Source organism: Loxodonta africana, chromosome 5, assembly GCF_030014295.1.
Source record: "Loxodonta africana isolate mLoxAfr1 chromosome 5, mLoxAfr1.hap2, whole genome shotgun sequence".
NCBI lineage: Eukaryota > Metazoa > Chordata > Mammalia > Proboscidea > Elephantidae > Loxodonta > Loxodonta africana.
In genome coordinates, this window is record NC_087346.1 from 23,140,237 (window position 1) to 23,166,463 (window position 26,227).

Consider the following 26,227-nt stretch of genomic DNA (forward strand, 5'->3'; position numbering starts at 1 on the left):
CTCCAGCCCTATGTTACAGTTTAGTCCACAGAGGTTGTGAGAGTCTTTCCCTTCCATAAGACCTCACACTGATCCATTACATCAATGACATCATGCTGATCAGACCTAGTAAGGAAGAAGTGTGAATGACTCTGAACTTATAGGCAAAAGATTTGTGTGCTAGAGGATGGGAAATCAATCCGCAAAAATTCAGGCACCTTCCACCTCAGTGGAATTTCTAGGAGTCCTGTGGTATGAGGCATGCTGAGATTTTCCTTCCAAAGTAAAGAATAAGTTATTACCTCTGGGCTCTTCCACAGCCAAAAAGAAGCACAATGCCTGGTGGGCCTCTTTGGATTTTAGAGGCAACATATCCTTCATTTGGGTGTGCTTCTCTGGCCTATATATCAAGTGACTCTGAAAGCTGCTAGTTTTGAGTGGGATGAGAACAAGAGAAGGCTCTGCAACAGGTTCAGGCTGCTGTGCAAGCAGCTCTGTCCCTTTGGCCATATGATCCGCCTGATCCAATGGTGCTTGAAGTGTCAGTGATATAGAGAGATGCCTTCTGGAGTCTTTGGCAGGCCCCTATTGGTGAATCACAGTGCAGGCCCTTAGAATTTTGAAGGAAAGCCCTACCATCCTCTGCAGATAACTACTCTCCTTTTGAGAAACAGATTTTGGCTTATTACTGGGCTTTAGTAGAGACTGAATGCTTAACCATGGGCCTGCAAGTCACCACACAGCCTAAACTGCTCATCATTAACTGGGTGTTGTCTGACCCACAGAATCATAAAGTCAGACGTGTACAGCAGCACTCCATAATTAAATGGAAGTGATATAATATGAGATTGGGCCCAAGCAGGACTTGAAGGCACAAGTAAGTTGCATGAGGAAGTGGCCCAAATGCCCATGGTCTCAACTCTTGTCACATTATCTGTCCTCCCCCAGTCTGTATCTATGGCCTCGTGGGGAGTTTCTTATGATCAGTTGACCAAGGAAGAGAAAACTTGTGCCTGACTTAGAGATGGTTCTTTGTGATATGCAGGTACCACTTTAAAGTGGACAGCTGCAGCACTACAGGTCTTTTCTGGGACTTCCCTGAAGGACAGTGGTGAAGGGAAAACCTCCCAATGCATAGAACTTTGAGCAGTGCACCTGGTTGTTCACTTTTCTTGAAAGGAGAAATGGCCAGATGTGTGATTGTATGCTGTTTTATGGGTGGTGGCCAACGGTTTGACTGGATGATCAGGGGCTTGGAAGGAACACGGTTGGATAATTGGAGACAAAGAAGTATGGGGAAGAAGTATGTGGATAAATCTCTCTGAATGAGCCAAAGAAGTGAAGTGAAGATATTAGTGCCTCATGTGAATGCTCACCAAAGGGTGACCTTAGCAGAGGAGAATTTTAGCAATTAAGTGGATAGGATGATGCGTTCTGTGGAAACCAGTCATCCTCTTTCCCCTGCCACTCCTGTCATTGCCCAATGGGCTCATGAACAAAGTGGCTATGGTGGCCAGGATGGGGGTTATGCATGGGTTCAGCAACATGGACTTCCACTCACCAAGGCCAACTTGGCTACAGCCAATGTTGAGTGCACAATCTGCCAGCAACAGAGACCAATACTGAGTCCTCAATATGGCACCATTCCTTGAGGTGATCAGCCAGCCACCTAGTGGCAGATTGATTACATTGGACCACTTCCATCATGGAAAAGGCAGCACTTTGTTCTGATTGCAGTAGACGCTCGCTTTGGATATGGATTTGCTTTCTGTGTACACAAGACCTCTGCCAAAACTACCATCCGTGGACTTACAGAATGCCTTATCCACCATCATGGTATCCCACACAGCATTGCCTCAGATCAAGGGACTTACTTCACAGCAAATGAAGTGCAGCAGTGGACCCATGCTCATGCAATTCACTGGTCTTACCATGTTCCCCGACATCCTGAAGCAGCTGCCTTGATAGAATGATGGAATGGCTTTCTAAAGATACAATTATGGTGGTAGCTGGCTGGCAATACCTTGCAGGGTTGGGGCAATGTTTTCCAAGAGACTGTATATGCTCTCAACTAGCATCCAATATATGGTGCTGTTTCTCCCATAGCCAGGATTCACGGGTCCAGGAATCAATGGACACAGATGAGAGTGTCACCATTCTCTATTACCCCTAGTGACCCACTCACAAAATGTTTAGTTCCTGTTTCCATGACCCTATGCTCTGTGGGTCTAGAGGTCTTAATTCCAAAGGGAAGGATTCTCCCATATGGAGGCACATCACTGATTCCATCAAACTGGAATTTAAGAATACCACCTAGCCACTTTGGGTACCGTTTTGCCTCTGGGTCAACAGGAAAAGAAGGGAGTTACCATACTGGCTTTTGTGATTAATCCTGATTACCAAGAGGAAATCAGATTGATATTACATAACGGAGGTAAAGAAGAGTATGTCTGTAATGCAGGAAATCCTTTAGGGTGTCTCTTAGCAATACGATGCTCTGTGATTAAAGTCCATGGAGGGGGGGCAGAGCCAAGATGGCGGACTAGGCAGACGCTACCTCGGATCCCTCTTACAACGAAGACACGGAAAAACAAGTGAATCGATCACATACATAACAATCTATGAACCCTGAACAACAAACACAGATTTAGAGACGGAGAACGAACTAATACGGGGAAGCAGCGATTGTTTCCAGAGCCTGGAGCCAGCGTACCAGTCAGGTACGGCACAAGCACAGAGAGCGGCTCCACCCCCCTGAACTAACCCCGGGAGGGGGACCAGCCGGTTCCACGGGCAGCGTGGGACACAGCTGGTAGGAGAAGTCCCCGGGAGGCAGTGACTGGTCTTGGAGCGGAAAGAGCAGCGTCCGAGCCGGGGAACCGTTCCGCAGGGATTTGGACAGGACGCAGGTACGGCATAAACACGGAGAGTTGCTCCACCCCCCTGAACTAACCTCGGGAAGGGGACCAGCCGGGTCGCGTGGGCGGCGTGGGACGCAGCCGGTAGGAGAAGTCCCTGGGAGGCAGCGACTGGTATTGGAGCAGGGAGAACAGCGTCCCAGCCGGGACACTTGGTCACGGCACAAGCACGGGGACCTGCTCCACCCATCTGAACTAACCCCAGGAGGAGGCCCAACTGGTTCTCGGGGGCGGCACGGCCACGCGGCTGGACGGACGAGAAGTCCCCGGGAGGCAGCGACTGATTTTGGAGTCGAGAGTGCACCGTCCCAGTAGGGGAGCCTTGACGCTGGGCGTGGGGCTGGAAGCGGAGGATCTGACCGTGACTCCAGCGGGCCAGACCCCCAGGGGGCAATCTCCACACAGCCAGCACACATAGGCGACGCGCCCCGCGGGAGTCTCAGATATAATAGTCATTCCAAGCAAGACAAGCAACTCTGGCTATATTCTGAGGTGCTACTCTCCTATCTCTCTGTTCCCTCCCCCACCCTCCCCAGGCGGCTTCATTAACATCTGAATAGCCTGAGCCAGAGGGAGAACTCTGATAGGGATCTGACTGCATTTTTTTTTTTAGCGGATTTTCTGGAAAAACTAGTTTCCCAGTGATGGCTCGGAGACAACAATCCATATCAAACCACTTAAAGAAGCAGACCATGACAGCTTCTCCAACCCCCCAAACAAAAGAATCAAAGTCTTTCCCAAATGAAGATACAATCTTGGAATTATCAGATACAGAATATAAAAAACTAATTTACAGAATGCTTAATGATATCACAAATGAAATTAGGATAACTGCAGAAAAAGCCAAGGAACACACTGATAAAACTATTGAAGAACTCAAAAAGATTATTCAAGAACATAGTGGAAAAATTAATAAGTTGCAAGAATCCATAGAGAGACAACATGTAGAAATCCAAAAGATTAACAATAAAATAACAGAATTAGACAACACACTAGGAAGTCAGAGGAGCAGACTCGAGCAATTAGAATGCAGACTGGGACATCTGGAGGACCAGGGAATCGACACCAACATAGCTGAAAAAAAATCAGATAAAAGAATTAAAAAAAATGAAGAAACCCTAAGAATTATGTGGGACTCTATCAAGAAGGATAACCTGTGGGTGATTGGAGTCCCAGAACAGGGAGGGGGGACAGAAAACACAGAAAATAGTTGAAGAACTCCTGACACAAAACTTCCCTGACATCATGAAAGACGAAAGGATATCTATCCAAGATGCTCATCGAACCCCATTTAAGACTGATCCAAAAAGAAAAACACCAAGACATATTATCATCAAACTCACCAAAACCAAAGATAAACAGAAAATTTTAAAAGCAGCCAGGGAGAAAAGAAAGGTTTCCTTCAAGGGAGAATCAGTAAGAATATGTTCTGACTACTCAGCAGAAACCATGCAGGCAAGAAGGGAATGGGACGACATATACAGAACACTGAAGGAGAAAAACTGCCAGCCAAGGATCATATATCCAGCAAAACTCTCTCTGAAATATGAAGGCGAAATTAAGATATTTACAGACAAACACAAGTTTAGAGAATTTGCAAAAACCAAACCAAAGCTACAAGAAATACTAAAGGATATTGTTTGGTCAGAGAACCAATAATATCAGATATCAGCACAACACAAGGTCACAAAACAGAACGTCCTGATATCAACTCAAATAGGGAAATCACAAAAACAAATTAAGATTAATTAAAAAAAAAATACACATAACAGGGAATCATTGAAGTCAATAGGTAAAAGATCACAATAATCAAAAAGAGGGACAAAATACAGGAGGCATTGAACTGCCATATGGAGAGTGATACAAGGCGATATAGAACAATACAAGTTAGGTTTTTACTTAGAAAAATAGGGGTAAATAATAAGGTAACCACAAAAAGGTATAACAACTCTATAACTCAAGATAAAAACCAAGAAAAACGTAACAACTCAACTAACATAAAGTCAAAAAAAAGTCAAGCACTATGAAAATGAGGATCTCACAATTTACTAGGAAAAACGCCTCAGCACAAAAAAGTATGTGGAAAAATGAAATTGTCAACAACACACATAAAAAGGCATCAAAATGACAGCACTAAACACATACTTATCTATAATTACCCTGAATGTAAATGGACTAAATGCACCAATAAAGAGACAGAGAGTCTCGGACTGGATAAAGAAACACGATCCATCTATATGCTGCCTACAAGAGACACACCTTAGACTTAGAGACACAAACAAACTAAAACTCAAAGGATGGAAAAAAGTATATCAAGCAAACAATAAGCAAAAAAGAAGAGGAGTAGCAATATTAATTTCTGACAAAATAGACTTTAGACTTAAATCCACCACAAAGGATAAAGAAGGACACTATATAATGATAAAAGGGACAATTGATCAGGAAGACATAACCATATTAAATATTTATGCACCCAATGACAGGGCTGAAAGATACATAAATCAAATTTTAACAGAATTGAAAAGCGAGATAGATACCTCCACAATTATAGTAGGAGACTTCAACACACCACTTTCGGAGAAGGACAGGACATCCAGTAAGAAGCTCAACAGAGACACGGAAGATCTAATTACAACAATCAACCAACTTGACCTCATTGACTTATACAGAACTCTCCACCCAACTGCTGCAAAGTATACTTTTTTTTCTAGCGCACATGGAACATTCTCTAGAATAGACCACATATTAGGTCATAAAACAAACCTTTGCAGAGTCCAAAACATCGAAATATTACAAAGCATCTTCTCAGACCACAAAGCAATAAAACTAGAGATCAATAACAGAAAAACTAGGGAAAAGAAATCAAATACTTGGAAAATGAACAACACCCTTCTGAAAAAAGACTGGGTTATAGAAGACATTAAGGAGGGAATAAGGAAATTCATAGAAAGCAACGAGAATGAAAACACTTCCTATCAAAACCTCTGGGACACAGCAAAAGCAGTGCTCAGAGGCCAATTTATATCAATAAATGCACACATACAAAAAGAAGAAAGAGCCAAAAGCAGAGAACTGTCCCTACAACTTGAACAAATAGAAACTGAGCAACAAAAGAATCCATCAGGCACCAGAAGAAAACAAATAATAAAAATTAGAGCTGAACTAAATGAATTAGAGAACAGAAAAACAATTGAAAGAATTAACAAAGCCAAAAGCTGGTTCTTTGAAAAAATTAACAAAATTGATAAACCATTGGCTAGACTGACTAAAGAAATACAGGAAAGGAAACAAATAACCCGAATAAGAAATGAGAAGGACCACATCACAACAGAACCAAATGAAATTAAAAGAATCATTTCAGATTATTATGAAAAATTGTACTCTAACAAATTTGAAAACCTAGAAGAAATGGATGAATTCCTGGAAAAACACTACCTACCTAAACTAACACAATCAGAAGTAGAACAACTAAATAGACTCATAACAAAAAAAGAGATTGAAACGGTAATCAAAAAACTCCCAACAAAAAAAAGCCCTGGCCCGGACGGCTTCACTGCAGAGTTCTACCAAACTTTCAGAGAAGAGTTAACACCACTACTACTAAAGGTATTCCAAAGCATAGAAAATGACGGAATACTACCCAACTCATTCTGTGAAGCCACCATCTCCCTGATACCAAAACCAGGTAAAGACATTACAAAAAAGGAAAATTATAGACCTATATCCCTCATGAACATTGATGCAAAAATCCTCAACAAAATTCTAGCCAATAGAATCCAACAACACATCAAAAAAATAATTCACCCTGATCAAGTGGGATTTATACCAGGTATGCAAGGCTGGTTTAATATCAGAAAAACCATTAATGTAATACAAAGTCCAACACCCATTTATGATAAAAACTCTTACCAAAATAGGAATTGAAGGAAAATTCCTCAACATAATAAAGGGCATCTATGCAAAGCCAACAGCCAATATTACTCTAAATGGAGAGAACCTGAAAGCATTTCCCTTGAGAATGGGAACCAGACAAGGATGCCCTTTATCACCACTGTTATTCAACATCGTGTTGGAAGTCTTAGCCAGGGCAATTAGGCTAGACAAAGAAATAAAAGGTATCCGGATTGGCAAGGAAGAAGTAAAGTTATCACTATTTGCAGATGACATGATTATATACACAGAAAACCCTAAAGAATCCTCCAGAAAACTACTGAAACTAATAGAAGAGTTTGGAAGAGTCTCAGGTTATAAAATAAACATACAAAAATCACTTGGATTCCTCTACATCAACAAAAAGAACACCGAAGAGGAAATAACCAAATCAATACCATTCACAGTAGCCCCCAAGAAGATAAGATACTTAGGAATAAATCTTACCAAGGATGTAAAAGACCTATACAAAGAAAACTACAAAGCTCTACTACAAGAAATTCAAAAGGACATACTGAAGTGGAAAAACATACCCTGCTCATGGATAGGAAGACTTAACATAGTAAAAATGTCTATTCTACCAAAAGCCATCTATACATTTAACGCACTTCCGATCCAAATTCCAATGTCATATTTTAAGGGGATAGAGAAACAAATCACCAATTTCATATGGAAGGGAAAGAAGCCCCGGATAAGCAAAGCACTACTGAAAAAGAAGAAGAAAGTGGGAGGCCTCACCTTACCTGACTTAAGCAAAGCACTACTGAAAAAGAAGAAGAAAGTGGGAGGCCTCACCTTACCTGACTTCAGAACCTATTATACAGCCACAGTAGTCAAAACAGCCTGGTATTGGTACAAGAACAGACACATAGACCAATGGAACAGAATTGAGAACCCAGACATAGATCCATCCACGTATGAGCAGCTGATATTTGACAAAGGACCAGTGTCAATTAACTGGGGAAAAGATAGCCTTTTTAACAAATGGTGCTGGCATAACTGGATATCCCTTTGCAAAAAAATGAAACAGGACCCATACCTCACACCAAGCAGAAAAACTAACTCCAAGTGGATCAAAGACCTAAACATAAAGACTAAAACGATAAAGATCATGGAAGAAAAAATTGGGACAACCCTAGGAGCCCTAATACAAGGTATAAACAGAATACAAAACATTACCAAAAATGATGAAGAGAAACCCAATAACTGGGAGCTCCTAAAAATCAAACACCTATGCTCATCTAAAGACTTCTCCAAAAGAGTAAAAAGACCACCTACAGATTGGGAAAGAATTTTCAGCTATGACATCTCCGACCAGCGCCTGATCTCTAAAATCTACATGACTCTGTCAAAACTCAACCACAAAAAGACAAACAACCCAATCAAGAAGTGGGCAAAGGATATGAACACACATTTCACTAAAGAAGATATTCAGGCAGCCAACAGATACATGAGAAAATGCTCTCGATCATTAGCCATTAGAGAAATGCAAATTAAAACTTCGATGAGATTCCATCTCACACCAGCAAGGCTGGCATTAATCCAAAAAACACAAAATAATAAATGTTGGAGAGGCTGCGGAGAGATTGGAACTCTCATACACTGCTGGTGGGAAGGTAAAATGGTACAACCACTTTGGAAATCTATCTGGCGTTATCTTAAACAGTTAGAAATAGAACTACCATACAACCCAGAAATCCCACTCCTCGGAATATACCCTAGAGATACAAGAGCCTTCATACAAACAGATACATGCACACCCATGTTTATTGCAGGTCTGTTTACAATAGCAAAAAGTTGGAAGCAACCACGGTGTCCATCAACGGATGAATGGGTAAATAAATTGTGGTATATTCACACAATGGAATACTACGCATCGATAAAGAACAGTGACGAATCTCTGAAACATTTCATAACATGGAGGAACCTGGAAGGCATTATGCTGAGCGAAATGAGTCAGAGGCAAAAGGACAAATATTGTATAAGACCACTATTATAAGATCTTGAGAAATAGTAAACCTGAGAAGAACACACACTTTTGTGGTTACGAGGGGGGGAGGGAGGGAGGGTGGGAGAGTGTTTTTTATTGATTAATCAGTAGATAAGAACTGCTTTAGGTGAAGGGAAAGACAACACTCAATACATGGAAGGTCAGCTCAATTGGACTGGACCAAAAGCAAAGAAGTTTCCGGGATAAAATGAATGCTTCAAAGGTCAGCGGAGCAAGTGCGGGGGTCTGGGGAACATGGTTTGCGGGGACTTCTAAGTCAATTGGCAAAATAATTCTATTATGAAATCATTCTGCATCCCCCTTTGAAATGTGGCGTCTGGTGTCTTAAATGCTAACAAGCGGCCATCTAAGATGCAGCAATTGGTCTCAACCCACCTGGAGCAAAGGAAAATGAAGAACACCAAGGCCACACGACAACTAAGAGCCCAAGAGACAGAAAGGGCCACATGAACCAGAGACCTACATCATCCTGAGACCAGAAGAACTAGTTGGTGCCCGGCCACAGTGGATGACTGCCCTGACAGGGAGCACAGCAGAGGACCCCTGAGGGAGCAGGAGATCAGTGGGATACAGACCCCAAATTCTCATAAAAAGACCAAACTTAACGGTCTGACTGAGACTAGAGGAATCCCGGCGGCCATGCTCCCCAGACCTTCAGTTGACACAGGACAGGAACCATCCCCGAAGACAACTCATCAGACATGAAAGGGACTGGTCAGCAGGTGGGAGAGAGACGCTGATGAAGAGTGAGCTAATTATATCAGGTGGACACTTGAGATTGTGTTGGCAACTCTTGTCTGGAGGGGGGATGGGAGGTTAGAGAGAGAGGGAAGCCGGCAAAATTGTCAAGAAAGGAGAAACTGAAAGGGCTGACTCAAGAGGGGGAGAGCAAGTGGGAGTAGGGAGTGAGATGTATGTAAACTTATATGTGACAGACTGATTGGATTTGTAAACGTTCACTTGAAGCTTAATAAAAGTTATTAAAAAAAAAAAAGTCCATGGAAAACTACTGTAACCCATTCCAACATGACTATTAATGGCCCGGACCCTTCAAGAATGAAGGTTTGGGTCACCCCACCAGGGAAAGAACCATGACCAGCTGAGGTCCTTGCTGAGGGCAAAGGGAATACGGAATGGGTGATGGAAGAAAGTATTTCTAAATACCAGCTATGACCACGTGAGCAGTTGCAGAAACAAGGACAGTAATTGTTATGAGTATTTCTTCTTTGTACACGTGCATCAAATATTTTTGCTTTTTTACTTATAAAATATGTAAACAGGGGTAGTGCATTTTTGGTTGTTAGTGTCAGTGAGTTGTATCATGTTAGGCACAAGTATGACTTCATAATTGTCTTCATTTAGACATTATACATGGTTTGATATGTGTCCAGATGCCAAGTTGACAAGGGGTGGACTGTTGTGGTTAAGGTTGTGTGTCAACTTTGCTGCACCATGATTCTCAGTGTTTTGGCAGCTATGATGTAGTTTGACAGTTATATAATGCTAATCAGCTGAAAGGGAGTTTCTTTGGTGGTGTGGCCTACATCCAATATATATGGACTTTCTGGCAAAGCTTCCTGGCTTTTGTTCTGCTCTGGATCCTGCATTTGGTTCGTTACAATCTGACCTCCAGTTCTTGGGGCTTGAGCTAGCAGCCTGTCATCTTCCATGTCTACCTTGGATTTGTCAGCCTCAGCAACTACGAGTCACAGAAGCCTGCAGCTTGATGCCTGACCCATAAACTTGGAACTTTCAGCCTCTACAACCACATGAACCATTTCCTTGATATAAATCTGTATCTATCTGTCTGCCTGCCTGCCTGCCTGCCTGCCTGTCTGTCTGCCTATCTACCTATCTCTCAATCATCTGTGCTTCACTGGTTTTGCTTCTACAGAGAACCCAGCCATTTTGTCCCTGTTTCTATTCACCAAGAGATCAGAACTAGCAAGAAGCAGCCTCAACCAAAACAGCTTTTTTTTTTTATTGGAATAAAATGGATATTTACATATTGTACTCAACTTTTCATTTCACTGAACAGAAACTAAAATGTCTAGTTCAAGGCCTGGTATCACTGGTCAGGGCTCACCCAGTCCCAGAATGTCCCTGGGGCTGCCCACCATACTTGCAATTTCATGGAATTTAACCTCACTCCTGTAAAAAATAAAAAAAAAAATTTTATTTTTTACTCTTTAACCTAATGTTTAATAACATTCTCCTAATACCACTAAAAGGGTTCCTGGTGGCGTAGTGGTTAAGCCCTCAGCTGCTAACTGAAAGGCTGATTTGATCCCACCGGCCTGCTCTGTGGCAGAAAATATCTGGCGACTCCCTCCCATAAAGACTACAGTCTGGGAAATCCTATGGGGCAGTTTTACCCTGTCACATGTGGTCACTATGAATCAGCAGCACCCAACAACAACAACAACAGTACAATTAACTAGTAGTACTGTTTTGTTTATTCCTAGTTTATTATAGGTGGTCCTTCTGGTACAAAATGTGCAGTTGTATTTTGCTGGATTAGAGTAGATTGAAGATTACAGGGTGAGCTATGAGGGATAAAAGAGGCAGCAACTGAGCTATCAGAGTTCCATGAGGTCCAAGATAGAATGGATCAGATTCTGATTTTACACACAGCACTTGAGAAGCCACTGAGGGCTGTCCCCGGCCTTAGAGTCAAGCCCCATATTCCTCAGTTCAGGCATTGCATGAGATCACAATCTATTATTGCAATACAGCTGGAGAGCTTGAACAATTTCTGCACCTTTTTACAGGGTTAAAACCATTTTTAGAAAGGCTTTGCTTCTGAGTTTTGAATATATTTAGAATCACATAAAGACCTAACATGGACCCTGTGGCTGCATAAAGAAAAGGTCACTGGTAGCAGCCCATGAGAGGAGGTGGCATTGATAACTCACACTTGCCGAGAGCAGCATTTTGAAACAGTTTTTTCTTTGGGTTTTTTTTTTTTTAGTCTTTTGTTTGTAAATTTATTTAAGACTGGTTTGTGGGCATGAGAGAATTTTTTCATTTTATTTTGATGCCTTCCTTTTTTGAGATGTGCTTTATCCTAGTTCTTTTGGAATGGTCATAGTCCTTCACGATGAAATTCATGTGAGTGTTATTAATAGCGAGGCAGTTTTTTTTTTTAGTTAAGGAGAGTTACAGAGATGCTTGTTATTACACATATTTTTTGTGTGTCAGGTTATGCTACTCACTTTTCAAAGTCATGTACATAGAAGCATTTTGCTTCACAAAATTCTTTTTCATGGGCTGCATGCATATAACCCGTCCCCCACCAAAAAAAAAAAAAAAAAAACCCATTGCTGTCAAGTCAAGTCTGACTCATAGTGACAGTATAGGGTGGAATAGAACTGCTCCACAGGGTTTCCAAGGAGTGGCTGGTGGATTTGAACTGCTGACCTTTTGGTTAGCAGCTGAACGCTTAACCACCACACCACCATGGCTCCTGTATGTGTATAGACAATACATAGACAATCTTGAAGGAGAAAAATACAGCCATCACAAAACTATTACCCCATAAATACGTATGTGTATACCAAAAAAATCAAACCCATTGTCAAGTTGATTCCAACTCAGAGCAACCCTAAAGGACAGGGTAAAACTGCCCCACAGAGTTTCCAGCGAGCACCTGGTGAATTCCAATTGCTGACCTTTTGGTTAGCAGCTTTAGCCCTTCAATACTATGCCACCAGAGTTTCCACTGTATGTGTATAGACAATATATATGGGATAATAGTTTGGTGATAGTTTAATTTTTCTCTTTCAAGATATTCTCTACATTTCAAGGGAATCATATTTTCACTGCCGAGTGTATGAATATGTACGTGTATGTGGTGGTGGAGGGAGGGGGGTTGGAAAGGGGAAGTTTATAATAGGATGGAAAGCAGACCAAAAAATAAATAAATAAAAATCTCCTCTTTGCTTCTGTGGCAGAATCCACAATGGCAGCATAAAGACCCAATTAGGGAATGACTGTACGGGGTTCAGGGCAGATGGGCCATGGGCAGCTTTGCAGAAATTTCTGTACCCTGCATGGCAAGACAGCAGTAGAAAGATTTCTGCATCTTCAAACTGATCCATCCATGAGGTCCAAGATATAAAGGATCAGATTCTGATTTTATACACAGCACTCAAAATTTTTTTTTTTTTTACTCAAGAAGCCGCTGAGGGCTGTCCCTGGCCTTAGTGTCAAACTCTGTGTTCCTTAATCAAGGCAAACTTATCCAGTTCAAACTGATCCTTTTCAAACTGGATCAGTTTGAAAAGGACTTCTGGTGGTATTGAAAATGCCATGCAGACAGGAGAAAGCATTTCTGTGTGGTCTAGAGTTCTCCCCTCCAATACCTTGACATTGCATAGACCCTCAAGCTGAGACCTAATCCTAGAAAGGTCAGGGGGTGGAAACAATGAATTGACCAGATTAAGCTGCTGTCATTCTGTCATCCAAATGGAACTAGGGGTTAAAATAGAAAGTTAGTTGCATAATTAAAACTAAACATAATTAAATTTTTGCACAATTAAATTTGTGGACTGAGGTCTATACCCACCATATATGCCTTGCTTATTTCAATAAATCAATAAATACATTCTTAAAATCACTTCCCTTTGAATGATTTCTATTATAATGCACAGGAAGGTTAAATGGTATGCTCCAAATATACATATAAAGAGATTTATATCAAGAAAATGGCTCACGAGCTTGTAGAGGCTGGGACGTCTCAAGTCTGTGGTCAGGTAAAGTCTTCTCCTGATTCACTTAGCTGCAGGGGCTGGCAAACCCAAGATCAGCAGGTCAGAGAGCAGGGCTCCTGCTCACAGGGTAGGAAGATCAACAAATCCCAAGATCGGCAGGCAAGACTGCAGGTAAGCTGCTAGTTCAATTCCCAAGAACCAGAGGTCAGACAAACAGGAGCCAGCTGCAGGATCCAGCATGAGCAAAAAGCCCCTGAGCCTTGCCAGAATGTCTACCTGTATTTGATGCAGGTCACACACCCAAGGAAACTCCCTTTCAACTGATTGTCTATTCACAGTACATTCTATCATGGAGGCAATCACAAAATCATATGACTGCTAAACTACTGAAAATCGTGGCCCAGTCAAGCTGACACACAACGTTAACCATCACAGTCACTGTGAGCCGGAATGGACACAATGGCACCTAACAACAACTACTATCCACTGCTTACTTGTATACTGTGCTAAGCCCATTATAGTCATTAGGATAGGTGCTGTTATTAGATGCTTAGTGAGGTTAAGTGAATTAGCTGGGGTCACACCACTGGTAGATGTTAAGGGCAGGACTTAAATCTAGCCATCTTACACCAAAGCACCTGTCAATCTGACATTAATCGTGTATGTTGTTAGTTGCTGTTGAGTTGGCTCTGACTCACGTGGCCTCATATACAACAGAATGAAGTGTTGCCAAGTCCTGTGCCATCTTCAGGAGCACTGATATGCTCAAGTCCAATGTTGCAGCCACTCTGTATTTTGAGTGACTTCCAAACTAGAAGCTCATCTTCTAGCACTATATCAGACAATATTCTGTCTGACCTATAGGGTTGTCCTTGGCTAATTTTTGGAAGTAGAAGACCAGGTTTTCTTCATAGCCCATCTTAGTCTAGAAGATCCACTGAAACCTGTCTATCACGGGTGACCCTACTGGTATTAGAAATAGTAGTAGCATAGCTTCCAGAATCTTAGCAACGTGCAAGCCACCACAGTATGACAAACTGAAAGATGGGTGGTGGTAATCTTATTTACCCAAAAATTCACTGCTGTGCAGCTGACTGTGACTCATAGTGACCCCATAGGGTTTTCAAGGCAGTAAATCTCTACGGAAGCAGACTGTCACATCTTTCTCCCTTGGAGTGACTGGTGATTTTGAACTGCTGACCTCTCAGTTAACAGTTGATGGCTTTAACCACTGTACCACCAGGGCTCCATAATCTTATATAGTGGCTGATATATTTAAACATGATACTGTATAGTAGGAAAAATTCTTATTTTAAATTAAAATCATACTTTTAAAGTATATCTCACTGACCCCAAATAATTTTAATATTTCCAGATGACATCTGGAATGACACCCAACGATTTGCATTTTCAGCTGCGTCAGCTCACCAGAGCTGATTGGGTACCTCTCTTTCCAAGTCTATAGTGATTACATGAGGATGGTAGCTTGAAAATTAGCACAGTGGGAGTATTTACACCACAGAAATCAGCAAATGCTAGAAATCAGAGAACTGGTTGTTAACCATTTATCAGAATCTACATCTACTTTTGTCCCAATTTAAATATAGATTCTTCTTTTATATAAAAAAAATTTTTTTTAAATATACATGGAGAATTTTGTAACAAGGCCCAAATGAAGTGTTAATAGTGTCACCTCATTTGGAGAGATGATGGAGGACCTGCATAGCAGTCTCTGTGCTTTGATATCTCAGGATGGAGGAAGCAGATATCATGGGGCATATGTGGCTTTTAAACATCATTGATTTAGTAGTATAATGGAGTAGAATAGTTAACAAGAATATCTGTATCTTAAGTGAGAAGAACCGACCCAACAAATAGAAGACTTCAGTGAATAACAAATGTCAGTTGGGTACCTAAAAGTTTCAAATGCACCTTAATTGGCTCTTAGAAGAATTGGTTCATGGATTGCTGAACAGACCCTTTAACCATCTGTAAATCCATTACTTTCTGTAATTTCAATCACTTTTTAAAATGAAGTTATTTTTTAACCAAAAAATTTGCCATTTCTTGTAAAATTCAGTGACATTAATTACTTTCATCATGTTGTGCAACCATCATCACTAACCATTTCCAAATTTTCCATCAGTCTTAACAGAAGCTCAGTGCCACTGAAGCAATGACTGCTTTTCCCCTGCCTCCCATCCCTGGTAACCACTAGTAGACTCTGCTATCTATATATCTGTTTTATTGTTGTAAAGTGTCATCGAGTTGGTTTTGACTCATAGCGACTCTATGCACAACAGAATGAAATTCTACTCGGTCCTGCTCCATCCTCACAATTGTTGCTATGCTCGAGCCCATTGTTGCAGCCACTGTGTCAATCCATCTCATTGAGGGTCTTCCTCTTTTTCGGTGACCCTCTACTTTACTAAGCATGATGTCTTTCTCCAGGGACTGATCCCTCCTGACAACATATTCAAAGTATTTGAGACGAAGTCTCATTATTCTTGCTTCCAAGGAGCATTCTGGTTTTACTTCTTCCAAGACAGATTTGTTCATTCTTTTGGCAGTCCATGGTGTATTCAATATCCTTTGCCAGAAGCACAATTCAAAGGCATCAGTTCTTCTTCAGTCTTCCTTATTCATTGTGCAGCTTTTGCATGCATGTGAGGCGATTGAAAATGCCGTGGTTTTTTTTTTTTTTTTTTTTTTTGGGTTAGGCGTACCTTAGTCCTCAAGGTGACGTCTTTGTTTTTTAACACTTTAAAGAGATCTCTTGCAGCCAATTTACCCAATGCAATGAGTCTTTTGGTTTCTTGACTGCTGCTTCCTTAAGTGTTGATTGTGGATCCAAGTAAAATGAAATCCTTGACAACCTCAATCTTTTCTCTGCTTATCATAATTTTGCTTATTGGTCCGGTTACGAGGATTTTTGTTTTATGTTGAGGTATAATTCATACTGAAGGCTGTGGTGTTTGATCTTCATCAGTAAGTGCTTTAAGCCCTCCTCACTTTCAGCAAGAAAGGTTGTGTCATCTGCATAACACAGATTGTTAATGAGTCTTCCTCCGATCCTGATGCCCCATTCTTCTTCATATAGTCCAGCCTCTCGGATTATTTTCTCCGCATACAGATTGAATAGGTACAGTGAAAGGATACAACCCGGACGCACACCTTTAAACCATGCAGTATCTTCTTGTTCTGTTCGAACGACTGCCTTTCGATCCAGGCACAGATTCCTCATGAGCACAACTAAGTGTTCTGGAATTCCCATTTTCTGCAATGTTATCCATAATTTATTATGATCCACACAGCAGAATGCATTTACATAGTCAATAAAACAAAGGTAAACATCTTTCTGGTATTCTCTGCTTTCAGCCAGGATTCTTCTGACATCAGCAATGATATCCCTGGTTCCACGTCCTCTTCTAAATCCGACTTGAATTTCTGGCAGTTCCCTGTCGATATACTGCTGCAGCCACTTTTGAATAATCTTCAGCAAAATTTCCCTTGCTTGTGATTTTAGTGATATCGTTCCATAATTTCCACATTTGATTGGATCGCCTTTCTTGGTAATAGGCATAGATATGGCTGTCTTCCAGTCAGTTGGCCAGGTAGCTGTCTTCCAAATTTCTTGGCATAGATGGGTGAGGACTTCCTGTGCTGCATCCGTTTGTTGAAACATTTCAATTGGTATTCCATCAATTCCTGGAGGCTTGTTTTTCACCAATGCCGTCAGGGCAGCTTGGACTTCCTCCTTCAGTACCATTGGTTCCTGATCTTATGTTACCTCCTGAAATGGCTGAATGGTGACCAATTCTTTTTAGTATTTCTTCCATCTTCTTTTAATGCTTCCTGTTTGTTTAATATTTTCCCTGTAGAATTCGTCAGTATTGCAACTCGAGGCTTGAATTTTCTTGAGTTCTTTCACCTTGAGAAATGCTGAGCATGTTCCTCCCTTTTGGTTTTCCAGGTCTTTGCACGTGTCATCATAATACTTTGTTTTGTTTTCTCAAGCTTCCCTTTGAAATCTTTTGTTCAGCTGTTTTACTTCATTATTTTTTCTTTTTGCTTTAGCTACTCAACGTTCAAAAGCGAGTTTCAAAGTCTCTTCTGACATCCATTTAGGTCTTTTTTTTCTCTTCTGTCTTTTTAATGACCTCTTGCTTTCTTCATGTATGATGTCCTTGATGTCATTCCACAACTCATCTGGTCTTCTGTTATTAGTATTCAACTCATCAAATCTGTTCTTGAACTTCAGGTGGGATATCCGCAAGGTCATACTTTGGCTCTCGTGGAGTTGTTTTAATTTTCTTCAGTTTCAGCTTGAACTTGCATATGAGTAATTGACGGTCTGTTCCACAGTTGGCCTCTGGCCTTGTTCTGACTGATGTTATTGAGCTTTTCCATCGTCTCGTTCCACAGGTGTAGTCGATTTGATTCCTGTGTATTCCACCTGTGTATTGACATTTATGTTGGTGAAGAAAGATATTTGCAATGAAGAAGTCATTGGTCTTGCAAAATTCAATGATGCAATCTCTGGCATCATTTCTACAACCAAGGGCATATTTTCCAACTACTGATCCTTCTTCTTTGTTCCCAACTTTTGTTTTCCTATCACCGGTAATTATCAGTGCATCCTGATTGCATGTTCGATCAATTTCAGACTGAAAAAGTTGGTAAAAATCTTCAGTTTCTTCATCTTTGTCCTTAGTGGTTGGTGCATACATTTGAATAAGAGTCATATTAACTGGTCTTCCTTGTAGGTATATGGATGTTATCCTATCACTGACAGCGTTGTACTTCAGGATAGATCTTAAAATGTTCTTTTTGATGATGAATGCAATGCCACTCTTCTTCAAGTTGTCATTCCCGGCATAATAAATCTTACGATTCTCCAATTCAAAATGACCAATACCAGTCCATTTCAGCTCACTAATGCCTAGGATATCGAAGTTTATGCATTCCATTTCATTTTTGACAATTTCCAATTTTCCTAGATTCATACTTCATACATTTTAAGTTCTGATTATTAATGGATGTTTGCAGCTGTTTCTTCTCATTTTAAGTCATGCCACATCAGCAAGTAAAGGTCCTGAAAGCTTGACTCCATCAATGTCATTAAGGCTGACTCTACTTTGAGGAGGCAGCTTTCCCCCAGTCTTATTTTGAGTGCCTTCCAACCTGAGGGGCTCATCTTCCGGCGCTATATCAAACAATGTTCCTCTGCTATTCATAAGGATCTCACTGGCTAATTCTTCTCAGAAGTAGATTGCTGGGTCCTTCTTCCTAGTCTGTCTTAGTCTGGAAGCTCAGCTGAAACCTGTCCACCATGGGCATCCCTGTTGGTGTTTGAATATTGGTGGCATAGCTTCCAGCATCACAGTAACACACTCCCCCGGAGTATGACAAACTAACAGACACATGGGGGATCTGTATATCTAGAATAGCCAAATGTATAATCTCAATTACTTTTAATGAACTAAAATCAATTTAAAGAGAAATGAGGGCTTTACCCTTAGCCTGTGTGGTTTCATACAATTTTAGCCACTTTTGAGAAAGAACATATAGATCTATGAAGTCAAGGGTCATGTATTCTGGACAAGGTTAGCTTTCAGAGCAGACAGAATTGGCAATGCCCATTTGTCTTGAGACCGATTCAACCCCATAGGGTTTCCAATGAGCAGCTGGAGGATTCAAATTGCCAAGCTTTTGGTTAGCAGCTGAGCTCTTAACTACTGGGCCACCAGGGCTCTTGGTAGTCTAATTGAAAACACACGTGGTTCAAGCATTTCTCTTATCCCTCAAGGATTTGACCATCAAGAAAGCAATAAATTTGTGTTTAACTTATTTGGGCAGGAAATATTTAGTACACATTTTGCAATTTGGCCCAGAGAAAATTTAGTTCCATCTGTGGTACTGTGGAAAAACAGATGAAGATGCAGGTGAAGTTCCTTTAGTCAGTCTGGAAATTGGAGAGAAATGTAACTTCATGTAGAAGTGACTGAATAGTTGTCTGCTTGCCTTAGGGGATTTAGTTACACGTTCTAATAATTACTGTTGTATAGCATTACTATGTGCCAGGCATTGCTCTATGTGATTTACACTTATTAACGAAATCAACCTTCATATATCCTGTAAGTACTTTGGGTATCCCCATTTTACTGATAAGGAAACTGAAGTTCAGAGAAGTTAAGCAATTTTGCTCAATGTCATCCAATTATTAAGTGGGGGATTTGTGGAAGTTGAGCCTACACAGTCTGGCTCCAAATTCTGTGCTAACCTCCCCCACCCCAAACAAACAAACAAACAAACAAACAAACAAACCCAAACTCATTGCTGTCGAGTCAATTCTAACTCATAGTGACCCAGCAGGACAGAGTAGAACTGCCCCGTAAGGTTTCCAAGGAGTGGCTGGTTGATTTAAACTGCTGACCTTTTGGTTAGTAGCCAAATGCTGAGCCATTGTGCCCTCAGAGTGTGTGCTAACCACTACTATTACTGGCCCTCTAAGTCAGGCAGTCATAATTACAGGTGTAGAGCATTAATAGTAAATTGGAATTCTTAGGAATGGTATGGACATTATAATTATCTAGTCCATATGAGTCTTGTATATGTTATCCCTAACGTGTGGTTAAAAAATCTCTACTTGTTCTGTTCTAGTAACAGGGAATTTTCACTCCATGAAGGAAATATTTGTATAGTTGGGAAGTTTAAAACTCTTCTTCATTTTAAAGCAGAAAATATCCTTCCCCTCCCAAGAGTCTAATCCCTTCTAAGAATTGGAGTGTTATGGACTGAATTGTGTCCCCCAAAAATATGTGTTATAAATTCTAACCTTTATGCCTGTGGTTATAATTCCATTTGGGAATGGATGTCTTTGTTTTGTTAGAGGCAGGATTAGTGGAGGGTGTGTCTTAAACCAATCTCTTACAAGATATAAAAAAGGGCAGATTAAGCAAGCTGAGATGGGAGTAGATTGATGCCAAGCCCCATGGAGATCTCTAAGGAATGAGGAAACAGAAGTTGAAGAGATAAGGGCCTTCCCCCAGAGATGACAGACAGAGAAAGCCTTCCCCTGGAGCTGGTGCCCTGAATTCGGATTTCTAGCCTCCTAGATTGTGTGAGAGAATAAATTTCTCTTTGTTAAAGTCATCCATTTGTGGTATTTTTTGTTATAGCAGCATTAGATAACTAAGACAGGGGGATAGCCTTTGCATCTCCCTCTGGTCTCCTTTATAGGATAAATACTCCCAGTACCCAATGCAGTTCTTGTTTTTACATTGTATTAAGACCTTTTGCCATTTTCCAGTATCTCTCTTAAAATGAGAAATCTCTGAACAGGATGTGAATCTGGCCCGTAGAACCATGGCCTCCATTATGCTGGGTACTGTTTTTCTGTTTATACAGCTTTTTTTTTTTTAATGTGTAAATTTTAATCAGCCTTATCATATTTCCTGATCACATTAAGATTTTAGTTATCTAATATCTTCAGGTCTTTTTTATATGAATTACCATGAAACTGGGTCTCTATTCTGTATAAGGGGTAGAGTGTGGGTTATGTGTGTGTGTGTGTTTTGGTCCCAAATGTGTTGTGCGTATGTGTGTGTGAGTGTGTGTGTGTGTGCGCGCGTGCACATTTGGGTCTCAAATGTAGGATTCTGCATTTATTCCTGTTAAAATTTATCTCAAAGAATTTTGGCTTGGCATTATGCTCTGTCAGAATTGTTTTGGATCATAGAAACTCATGAAACTCAGTTGAGGTGGACTTTAAAATCTGCCTGTGGGCCTAATGAAGCCAACATGAGTCAGGTGGGGGCAGCACAGGTAAAGAAGTGCCTTCAGGGGCTGGGCTGTTTCCTTGTGCATTAGTACACTGCTGGACTGTTGGGAAGAGCCAAAACTGTCCTCAGGGATGAAAACAGCATTCATCACTTCAAAGGGCCTTAATGGGATCAGGAAAAGTAGCAACTTGGAGATTAGAAAGGCAATGCAGGACCTTGCTTGTTTTTATTCCAAAAGTGTCTGGTCAGTGCTATGATGAGGAATACGGTTGTTAAAAGGAGCTATTCCATACTGGGCAATTTCAGTCTAGCACTTATCATTTTTCTTGCTTCCTTCTTGGCTTGGTCTCATTCACAAACTTAGAAAGGATCGTGTTTATGTCCTCTATATTTCAGATCTTATCAGTAAGAACTACAAGGCTACCCTCTTAGGTAATGTTTTCCATTTTCAGGGTTGTCTAACAGGAGGATATGATCTCAGCATCTGTATTAGTGAACAGTTAAAATATTTGAGTGACACATTCTAGAACAGATTTTTTTTCCTCTTTTGAGGAGCATGCATTATCTTGAAATAAAAGGAAAAAATCCTTTCAGCTTTTCCAGCATCCCTTTTTACTAAAAAAAAAAAAAAAAAGTTGTTGTCCAGTGATTCTAACTCATGTTGACCCTGTGTGTCAAAATAGAACCATGCTCTACAGGGTTTCCAGTGGCTGGTTTTTCAGAAGTAGATCACCAGGCTTTCCTTCTGAGGTGCCTCTGTATGGACTTGGACTGCCAACTAAAAAGACACCACTATAGCTGCACATAGGCAATCAGGAAACAGGTCCTGTGACTCCAGGAGTGATGTTCTCCCACACCTGCTTTTGCTCCTTGCTGGCACCTTCTGAATCTGTCTTGGCACCACTTACAGAGTCTACTGATGCTCCTACCCCAAGGTAATGAGGTTGAAAGGAAAAATTGTCTTTTACTCATCTGAAATGCTGCTGTGGCTTTTCCCTCTTCTACAGGTTAAAATCTACCACATAGCAGAGTTAAATTCAGTAATATTACTATCTCAACAGCAACTCAATAAGTAATTTTCTACTCTGAGAGTGTCTGTTAAAGAATCAGTTCTTCTCAACCTTTTTTTAAAATAATTTTTATTGTGCTATAAGTGAGAGTTTACAAATCAAGTCAGTCTTTCACACAAAAACCCATATACACCTTGCTACACATCTTATCTACTTGTAACATTTCCAATACCTAAGGAGTTTATAGTGCCAAAACTTAAGGAGAATAATGTCACAATGGAAGTAGCTGAATTATAGAATCACGTAATATCAGAACTGGAAGTGAAGTTAATACAGTATCCTCATATGACAAAAAACAAACAACAATAACAAAAAAGCCAGGAGGTGAAATGACCTATATAAGGTCACACAATGTTTGTGTTAATACTACAAAAGACAATAGTAAGATTTCAAAGTTTCTAGATCAGGGTTTTTCAATCTCAGCAATATTGACATTTTGGACCTGATAATCTCATTGTGAGGGACTTTCCTATGTGTCATAGGGCATTTAGCAGCATCCCTGACATCTATACACTATATGCCAGTAGCTGTCCCTGTGCCCCAAGTCATGACAATCAAAAATGTCTCCATACATGGCCAAATGCCTCCTGGGGAGAGGGGCAAAATTGCCCTTGGTTGAGAACCACTGGTCTTGATATTGTCTAGAAAGCCAAGTTCTTGACCTTTTTCCAAGATAAGAGAGTAAGGATGCTGTTAGCTGTATAAGCCTTATGAGATTCACAGAAGTCTTTGCTACTGGAAGTGTATTCAGATTAGCTTTTATGCAAATGTAGCCCATTCAATGATGAGCATGAGTTAGTCAAACTGTAACGCCCCTGAGCTGTCTTGCTGGTGTTCCTGGTGGGAAAATCTATTCTCAGCTTTGATCCTTTCTTAGTTATCTAGTGCTGCTATAACAGAAGTACCACAAGTGGGTGGCTTTAACAAACAGAAATTTATTTCCTCACATTTTTGGTGGCTAGAAGTTTGAATTTAGGGCCCTGGCTTTAGAGGAAGGCTTTTTCTCTTTGTTGGCCGTGGAAGAAGATCCTTGTCTCTTTTCAGTGTCTGTTTCTTGGTTCCTTGGAGCTCTCATGTGGCATGGTATCTGTCTTCCCCCATCTGTGCTTTTTTTGGGGGGTGTAAACAAGTAAGGTTTCAGTTTTGTCCCGAAAGAAGACCGGATGGAGGTAAATGGCTGCTGTTACAGTTATAGCAACTCAAAGATATCACAGCAGACATTTGTGAGATTCTCTTGGATCTTCCTCATGCTTCTTTCCTCATAAAGCTTTGTGCATCAGTCCATGCTCAGGGCACACAAAGGGAGGATGTGAAGGACAGTAATGGCCACATCTTACTGTTTTCATCAGGGAAACAAACACTTTTTTAAAAAGACCCTTTCAGCAACTAGACCAGTCACGTGCCCACCTGTGGCTGCAAAGAAGGCCATAAAATTGAGGAAAAGGATTGTCAAGATTAACTGAGACATATATCAGCCCATTCCTTTTGCTGGGCACATTATTACTCAAAACAAATGGGGTTCTGTTAAGAATGAGTACAAGGGAAATTCATATCAAGTAAGGGATGAACAGGGCATTATCACCTCATGGCACTTCCCACTACCAAAGTCAATTGGTCAAAACATGTTGTTATTTTCGGACTATATTTATAAATAATGGAGTCTTTATAATGTGAAGTGTAATATACCACCAAACCTTCTTGGTTCTTAGGTGAAGATTAAGCAATTTTAAGAACTATCTTTGTTTTCACATGCAGTGGTACACTCTCAATATATTTTTTAAAAATTTTTATTGGGCTTTAAGTGAAAGTTTACAAATCAACTCAGTTCTGTGGTTTCTTTAATCAGCTCTTTTATATCTCAAAATAGACTGATTTAAGACACACCCTACACTAATACTGCCTCATTAACATAAGAAAAAGAGGCAGTTCTTAGAATAATACTGCATGGTTTAAAATCAGGAAAGGTGTGCCTCAGGGTTATATCCTTTCACCATACTTATTCAATCTGTATGTTGAGCAAACAATCTGAAAAGCTGGACTATCTGAAGAACTGGGGCTTCAGAATTGGAGGAAGACTCATTAACAACCTGTGTTATGCAGATGATACAACCTTGCTTGCTTAAAGTGAAGAGGACATGAAGCACTTACTGATGAAGATCAAAGACCACAGCTTTCAGTATGGATTACACTTCAACATAAAGAAAACAAAAATCCTCACAACTGGCCCAATAAGCAACATTGTGATAAATGGGGAAAAGATTGAGGTTGTCAAGGATTTCATTTTATTTGGATTCACAATCAACACCCATGGAAGCAGCAGCCAAGAAATCAAAAGACGCATTGCATTGGGCAAAAGACCTCTTTAAGGTGTTAAAAAAGCAAAGATGTCGAGGCGGGGCCAAGATGGCGGACTAGGTAGATGCTACCTTGGATCCCTCTTGCAACAAAGACTCGGAAAAACAAGTGAATCGATCACATACATAACAATCTACGAACCCTGAACAACAAACACAGATTTAGAGATGGAAAACGAACAAATACGGGGAAGCAGCGACTGTTTTCGGAGCCTGGAGCCAGCGTCCCAGCCAGGTAACCTTGGCGCCGAGATTAGGTCTGGGCCCAGGGGAGCTGAACTCATAAATCTTGTGATGGCGCAAACAAGGGGCGCAGCCCTACCCCCCTGAACTGAACCCGGGAGGAGGCCCAGCCGGTCCACGCAGGTGGCATGGTGACGCGGCTGGTGGGAGAAGTCCCCGGGAGCCAGTGACTGGTTTTGGAGCTGGGAGTGCAGCGTCCCAGCTGGGGAAACTTGGTGCTGGGCTTTTGACTGGGCGCTGTCACGGGGCAAGCACGGGGCGCAGCTCTACTCCCCTGAACTAACCCAGGGAGGGAGCCCAGCCAGTCTTCAGGGGCGGCGCGGCGACGCAGCTGGCGGGACGAGAAGTCCCCGGGAGGCAGCGACTGATTTTGGAGCCGGGAGTGCAGAGTCCCAGCAGGGGAAACTTGACGCTGGGCTTTGGACTGGCAGTGGAGGATCTGACCAAGGCTTCAGCGGGCCAGACCCCCGGGGGCAATCTCCACACAGCCAGCACACATAGGCGACACGTCCCTCAGGAATCTCAGATAAAATAGTCATTCCAAGCAAGACAAGCAACTCTGGCTATATTCCGAGGTGCTACTCTCCTATCTCTCTGATCCCTCCCCCACCCTCCCCAGGCGGCTTCATTAACATTGGAATTTCCTGAGCCAGAGGGAGAACGGCTCCGGCTCCATGGCGGCTTTGCTTCCCCCCCCCCTTTTTTTTTCTTTTGGTCTTTTCCTAACCCACTCTTCCGGCCTGAGAGAAGGAACCACAAAAAACCCAGGGACCAAAAATCCATCCCTAATTGGACTGAAAACACAGAACCAGCTACAGCCAAGCATATATGATCCAAATCTCAGACTTTCATCCTTACAGGGAACAAGGTGGTGGTTATAATCCAAAGGCAGTTCTGATAGGGATCTGACTGCATTTTTTTTTTAGTGGATTTTCTGGAAAAACAAGTTTCCCAGTGATGGCTCGGAGACAAAAATCCATATCAAACCACATAAAGAAGCAGACCATGACAGCTTCTCCAACCCCCCAAACAAAAGAATCAAAATCTTTCCCAAATGAAGATACAATCTTGGAATTATCAGATACAGAATATAAAAAACTTATTTACAGAATGCTTCAAGACATCAGAAACGAAATAAGGCAAACTGCAGAAAAAGCCAAGGAACACACTGATAAAACTGTTGAAGAACTCAAAAAGATTATTCAAGAACATAGTGGAAAAATTAA